Source organism: Eublepharis macularius, chromosome 8, assembly GCF_028583425.1.
Source record: "Eublepharis macularius isolate TG4126 chromosome 8, MPM_Emac_v1.0, whole genome shotgun sequence".
In the NCBI taxonomy this organism is placed as follows: domain Eukaryota; kingdom Metazoa; phylum Chordata; class Lepidosauria; order Squamata; family Eublepharidae; genus Eublepharis; species Eublepharis macularius.
Genome location: NC_072797.1, coordinates 30627541 through 30634690, shown reverse-complemented (window position 1 = coordinate 30634690; position 7150 = coordinate 30627541).

Sequence of the window (7150 nt, the reverse complement as noted above, 5' to 3'; positions counted from 1 at the left end):
ATTTTTGGGAACCAAGGACTGTTTTCTCATGGACTAAGGTGAAAAGGGAGAATGAATCTCAAACATTCTAATTAAATACAAAATTGTAAACTTAAATGATACAGAGTAATGAGATAAATCACACAACATAAATGCAAAATAAATGTAGCATAAAACATAAGTAATAAATTGACTGGAAAAAATGCAAAATAACACATAATTAAATGGTTGAAAAATGTGAATCCAAAACAAAGCATGCAATGGAAACGCAATCAAATTAAATCCATAGCAATAAATGATCAAGTTCAATTCACATATGAAGAAACACACATACCAACAAAAAAAATCAGCAGCACAGGCAATCTGCGGCAGAAGCAAGCCTCTTGGAATTCTTCCCCTCTTGTATCAAAAAGGGTGTTGGGCAATTCAAGCATGAGGATGCCCAGTATCCATAAATTCCTTTAAGCTTGTTTACCTTCTCCCCATGAGTCCAATGACTGGAATGCATGGCAGACTTTGGATAGCATGTGGGGAACCATGGGAAAGTGTTGGCAGCTGGCAGCAGCTTTTGCTGACAAGGTACACGCCGGCAGGACCTGCAAAAGGATAGCTGAAGCACTGGCTTTGGGATAGAGGGGATGGGTGTGGAGTGCTGGAGTCCCACAGGGTCTGCAAGCTGTGGAAACTTGGCTGGGTGCTTGCAAATCTGTGATTGGTCGAGTTAAGGCTTTTGGAGGCAGGAGGTGGCCCATGGTAGCTGATTTCCTTTATTTTATTTTTATTATCTATTAGATTTTTAGTCTGCTCTTCCCACAAATGTGGCCAGAGCGGAGCACAACATAATCTATATATATAAAGACAAGTGTCCTGACTGACTCATCAACGCCCAGCTCAAACCCCTGGACTGTTGTGGCCTCTGAGTCCTCAGAGGATGAAGACCTCGGGGAGGACGACAGGGGTGGGACTATTCCAAGCCCCTCCAGAGGCAGCTGCTTGGAAGACCAGCAGGGAATGGAGCGGCAGGAACCCTTGCCAGAGCAAGTTGAGGAATCCAGGGCAGACTCAGGGACAGAGGCTGTTCCCTTACCTGCACCAGCTCCTGAGACCAGGGCAGAATCTCCACCCAGCTCCCCTGAACCTGATAGGCAGCACAGAGGGAGACAGCATCTTGCTGCACAGGAAAGGAGGCAAAGTGCAAGGCTTCAGGCACTCAAACAACGACGTAACGACCTTGAGTTGTAACAGGGTGCAGCACTGCCCTGCAGTTGAGAGCTCTTAAGCCAGGACGCCCTTTCCCTCATTGCAGAAGCACCTGCGCACAGACCTGCCCGGTTCTACTGCAACTCAGTTCTGCTCTGACTGCTCTTTGGCTCTGACCCTTGCATTCAGCTCCTTGGACTACGCTTCCTGCCTGCTCCCCCATCGGCTTGGTTGAACTCCGGACGTTCAGAGAGGCTCGTGGCAGACTCCCCGCCTGCATTCCAGCACATGGACCTAGAAACATGAAATTTGGGCAGGACGTTCCTTTTGTGATGCAGGGGCTCACTAAGAAGAGATTTTAAGAAATTCACCCCCTAAGGGGGTAAAAAGGGGTAAATGTGTTTTCCCATAGGGATACAGCTTCCCTGTGTGGCTGGGAGGCTGCTCTTCCCCCTGCCCCCACCAACTGCCAACTCTGCCTCCCTGAGGTCATTTGCATATGCAGTCTTGATTGGCCATCAGCCCAACATTCTAATCAGTATGCAGGATGCATGCAGTACTTCAGGACACATTCAATGACTCCCAGTCATTGAATGTGTCCTGAGGTAAAAATACACCTCTCAGTCTGCCCCTCTAGGGTTGCCAGTCTCCCTGTGGGGCCTGGCTTTCCTGTGTGGCTGGCAGACTGATAGGTCAGCTGTGGAAGGGGTGTTTTGAGGCACTGAGCATAACTCTCAAAGATGTCAGGGGCAACAAGAGAATGATGGGGGGAGTCACCATGCTGCTGGCTGGAGACTTCTGGCAGACTCTGCCAGTTGTCCCAAGGGGAACTCGAGCTGATGAGGCATCGTATTTGTGGCCCCTCATCAGAAACCTCTCACTAAGAAAGAACATGAGGGTCTACTTGAGAGGCAAGGTGTCCGCTGGGGAATTCTCTAAACTCCTACTACAAATAGGGGACAGGGAGTATCCCAAGGGAAAAGTGACTATCCCTGGGCACAGTAGTGACGACCCTAGCAGACCTAAGAGTCACGATATATCCTGATATCGCCACTATCATGGAGAAGTCCATGCAAGCATGCCATTCTGATCCCCAAGAACAACAAGGCTGCCATTGTTAACGAAACACAACTTAACTCCCTCGAAGGGGCAGAAATGGAGTACAAATCTGTGGACTCAGTAGTGCAAATGGATGACGTGGTCCACTACCCTTCAACACGCGCAACTCTCCTGGCTTCCCAGCCCACAAGCTTCTCCTCAAAGTGTGGGCTCCAGTGATGCTGCTCCAGAACCTCAGCCCACCCAAACTCTGCAATGGCACCAGACTATGAGTGAAAGCCTCCACAGGAATATCATTGAGGCCACATTGTTCACTAGCAGTGCTTGGGGGGGAAGAGTCAGTGTTCATACCACGCATTCCACTCATACCATCAGAGAACCCCTTCAAATTCAAGAGATGTCAGTTCTCCCCCAAAGCCTGCTTTGCTATGACGATCAATAAGTCCCAGGGGCAGACACTGAAGGTGGCAGGAATTGAGGGAGGATTGCTTCTCACATGGGCAGTTCTATGTGGCCTGCTCCAGAGCAAGCTCACCCAGCAGCCTGGTGATCCTAGCACCTGAGGGGAAAACCACCAATGAGATCTACAAAGAGGTCCTTCAGTAGAAAAAACCCCGGTTGTACATATTTTTCACTTTATTTATTGCCCTACAATCTTTTCCTTTTAAAATTTCTTCAATAAATGTTACATTTCGAAATTCACTTCATCAGTTTTCGGCATCAACACGCTTCACGTTATTCAAACACCTTTGTGAAACTCGGGTACTATGCTATTATACTACAAAACCAACTCAAAAAAACCCTCCACAAACCAAAAAATGTTACATACCCATAAGTATTATAACGGAATTTAAAGTAGTTAAATACTGTAGCAAAGCACGGCATCAAGCTAGTAATATACATAAAAGGTTAAAAATGGGAGCAATTCATTATATTAAAAACATCATAGTACAGCGCACACAATCAAACTGGAATGTGAGAGATCAAGGATTATTCAAAAATATGATGCTCCAGCATAGGTCACTTTGACAAGGCAGATGAAGGGGAGTTGGGGGGGGGGCTCTTGGAAGGGGGGGCACCTTTATTCAAGGCTGGTGCTGGCCTTCAGTACCAAGCAAGGCAGTCCATAAAAAGACAACAATCCCTTGCGGATGAGAATCCTGGACCTGTATGGATATGGAATTCTCCATTGGGTTTGCCTAGCTGGGCAAGTTACTTCTGAACCAGATGGTGGGGTGAAAAAGGAATAAGTTCTTACTACCCCATACAAATCCAGGGCAAAGTGTGTACTTAAATGATCCCCTGGAAAAGGAATTATTCTCTGTCCCCTTTGGTTCTGGGCACCAGTATTTACCTCATAAGGTTCCGAATTGGAGTCATGGGGGGCTCTGTCCCCCCGACGTACAAGTTGAAAGATAGAGAAAGGGAAGGAGAAGGGGTGGAAGAGGGGCAGTGGCATAGGCCTCTTCGCTGTTCCTGTCTTGCTGCAGCGGGCCATTTTGCTCAGGGTTTTCAAGAGGATGAGCTGGAATCTCATGTACCTTGTTAAGGAGATTAGAAAGAGAACTAGCAACACTTGGGAAAAAAGGATCACAACAATGGGTTGAAGCATTATATTAAGCATCCCAGTGGCATGCTCTGACCATCTAAAGAGCATCTACAATCAGGTGTGATGGCCTGTGGAGGTGATTACAGTGGATAGGTCAGCGATCTGAGCACCATTGTGGGAGACTGTAAAAACAGTTTGCTCCCTGGCTTCCTTTGTCTTTTGTAGTTCCTGCTGAATGGAGGGATGAGTAAGGAGGTTGCGGATGAGTTCCAGACCTATGCCTAAGAATATGAGGGACACTGAGAGCAGAACCACAAGTGACAAAAGCCACGGGTTGGACACTTGTCAGCTTCCCTCAATTTTTGATGGGAAATGTAGGCATCCTGATCTTGCACCTTGGCTCTCCGACTGCTGTCCAATGGACTTTTCAACTGTCAGTTGTCCAACATTCCGCCAAGCTGCCTACATTTCCCATCAAAACTTGAGGGAAGCTGACAAGTGTCCAACCTGTGTCAGGCGTCACTTGTGGTTCCGCTCTGAGTGGTAGAGGATGCGGGGTGGTGGTGGTGGTAGATTTAGTTCCTGGCAGGTCCAAACAGGGACAGTGAAGTCAAAGTCACACAACCCTTGAAAACAGGTTGCAAAACCACCTGTTTATCAGGGGCACTATTAGCATTAATGAAGACTCTGTTGGAAAGGATTCTAATGCTTGCAAATCCTTATCCTATGTACACAATGTCCATCTCTGGTTACATCATAGGAGCATTGGCCTTGTTGGTTCCTCCTAGGGGCTAGGCAGTGATTATGTTCCTCTAAGGCATCACTGTTGCAAAGGAAGCCTAAGTTCTCTCTGCATCTGCATCCTTCAGTGTTAACTGTCTGCCGTTTGGATGGGGAAGCTCTAGCCCAATGATTACAGTCTCTGGTATAAAGAACATCGCTGGTGATTGTTTGTAAGCCAAGGGGGATGATGGTGTAGATAGAGAAGGATTCTTGAGCTACAACAGTAATTATAAAGAGGCTCAACTGGTGATGGTAGGAGTCGTAGGAATCATGAACTAATCTCCACTATTCTTCAAGCTCTATTTCTTCCTTAGTTAAATTAGCTTTCATGAGCCAGTTTACTTCCATCAAGATGTGTCCGTCCATGGAATGGGAGATGAGTTCCATAGCTGTAGCCAGATTAAGGTCTTGGGCTTGAGTGCAGGCTCATGTCATGGAGACATTGTGCTTCAGGGTTTGGGTTCCTTTCAGAAGCACTGAAAAATATTTTTCCATGAGTTGTTCCCAGGTGATTAAGAAGGAACTAACAGAGTGCTGCACATCCATCACCAAGGTGAGGTATTGCATTAGAGGGTTGCCTAACTTTGCTGTTTTGGTGGTGGCATAGGACAATTTATTTGCAAGGATTTCTATATTGGTGGCATCTATAAGAAAAATCCTCACCGCGACTGGATCTAGCCAGCCCTTTAAATTGTGCTTCATCCTTGAAGGGCCATTGGCACCTTGCCACATTTTAATCCATTCTTACCAGCCATGCTCACTTGGGTGAAGGTAGGGGGTGCATTCTGGAAGCATGAGAGAGATGTTGAGTCCGATTAAGCTAACATGAACCTCTTTCATAGACATTTGAGTCTGTATAAGCACTCTTTCCTGGATGTCCATCTTAAGGACGTGAGATCCAACTTTGGGGAATGCTGCTCTTTTAAGGGTGTCTGCATTAGCGATGAGGGGGTTAAATTTTAAAATTGCAGGGTTCTTTCATCCTATGCAGAGGGTGTACCTTCCTTCCTGGTGGTTAACGTTTATAGTGAGAATGCCCAATGACTTGAAGGGGATTTGGGGAGAACAGAGGTCACAAGGGGATCCGGTCAGGCCAACTATCCAGTTTGGAGGAACTTGACATACAAGATCTTGCCCAGTCAATGCCCAAGAAATTTGTTTCCAATTGGTGACGATCAGGCTGCGGCCAGAGCCTGAGGAGTTGGTAAGTGAGATAGTGAGTTGGTCTCCTTCTTCCCAAAGTTCATCCATGCAAACTGCTATAATGATTTGGAGGGGATTTCCCATGTTCCATATGGCTGCTGTGACTAGGGCAAGTCCCCAGTAGGAATGTCTGCTGCTTGTCTGGGCAATAGCTTGCAATAGACTGGAATGGCTGAGGTGGAAGTGTCCACTAGGCTATAACAAAAGGTTTCTTCCACTCCAGAAACCTTGTGGATGCACTTGGCTTTGTAGGAGGGGGGCAATTTATCAATGTGTCTCTAACCCATTCTCCACTGGGAGCAGGGGATCCCTTGCTCCCATCCTCTGCTCCTGCCACATTTCACTTGTCTGGGGGAGGGGGCGCAGGAACAGGCCCAGGGAACCCCACATTGTGTTCCCATGCACTCAGGAGCATTGCTACATCATGTTGGGAATAACATCATTTTTGACATGACATGAAAGTGCTCCAGAGTGCTTGCACAATCCCCCCCATTGTCCCCCTCTTTCATACCAGGGGGACCTGGCAACCCTACTTCTACTGCTGAGAAAATTTGGGGCCCAAATCCTGTAAAGACTTATTTCTTTCCTGGCACTTCCTCAACAGGGGGAAGGCCTTAGGCTGCCAAATGCTCGTTCCTGTACCTGGTTCAGGCCTCTGCCATTGTTTGCCATTGCCTACCTGTGTAGTGACCCTGGACTTCCTTGGTGGTCTCCTATCCAAGTACTCACAAGGACTGACTCTGCTTTAGTTTCCAAGATCTAACAAGATCGGGCTAACCTGAGCTATCCAAATCAGGGCAATATAGGCAAGATATGTTATAATGTTATGAATGGGAGAGAATTAGACATAAAGAGTTTCCCCCCCATTTTCCCATAAAATATGGGGGTACCCAATGAAGGGGATGAGGATTTAGAATGGACAAAATAAAGTACTCAGCAATAATGAATCATACGGAATTTGTCGCCAGTGGATGTACTGTTGCCGTTAAAAGTGGAGTAGATATATTAATGGAAGACAGGTCAATAAATGTTTACTAAGCAGGGATGGCTTAGGCAATTGCCTACAGTGCCAGGGGTACCAAAAACACCACCCAGGTTGCCAGGCCAGCCAGTGGTTTAGGACATATTCCAACCAGCTGACTGGTGGCTTGGGGTACAGTTGCCCACTAATGCTGATCACATTGTATGTGTGGAAATTGCATTGGAATCCAGAAATGAACAAGGATGCTCTAGGAATCTCCCCAGTCTCTGTTGTCTGTACCCCCTATGATCAATTACGTGGCTGGCCTGTGACTCGGGGTGAGCCCAGGCAGGGGAGGGGATACTTTCAACCAGCTGGCCTAAGGTATGAAAAGCCTGGGCTGGCATTACATAAGG